Here is a 554-nt window from a genome sequence, read left to right as displayed (position 1 = left end):
TTTATTTTTACAACTACATACATACAAATATAAATAAATAATACATAAATATAAAGATATATATATATATATATATATATATATATATATATATATATATATATATATTATGCATTTAATTTTTATTTCTGTTATGAATTAATAATAAAAATATTTATTCTTATGAAATATTATTATGAACAACAGACATGTTTTTTTTTATAACATTGAAAAATGAAGAATGCTATATATTATAAAATTGTATTACTTATATATACATAAAAAAAAAAATAAACATTATATATATATGAAGATATTTAATGTGTATATATTTATTAACTTTTTATTTTATACATTGAAAAATTATAAAATATTTTTAAAATATAAAAGAATTATAAAACTATAACTTTCTTCTTTCTCTATAATATATATATAAAATAAAAATATTGAAACGTTACAAGTATTATGTATATTTATATAATAAATTCATGGGAATATAAATGAAAAAAAAAAAAAAAAAAAAATAAATAATTTATAAAAAAAATTGAGATTATAAAAGAAAATATAACAATAAA

Source organism: Plasmodium gaboni, chromosome 9, assembly GCF_001602025.1.
Source record: "Plasmodium gaboni strain SY75 chromosome 9, whole genome shotgun sequence".
In the NCBI taxonomy this organism is placed as follows: domain Eukaryota; phylum Apicomplexa; class Aconoidasida; order Haemosporida; family Plasmodiidae; genus Plasmodium; species Plasmodium gaboni.
Note: the sequence above shows the minus strand (reverse complement) of the source record.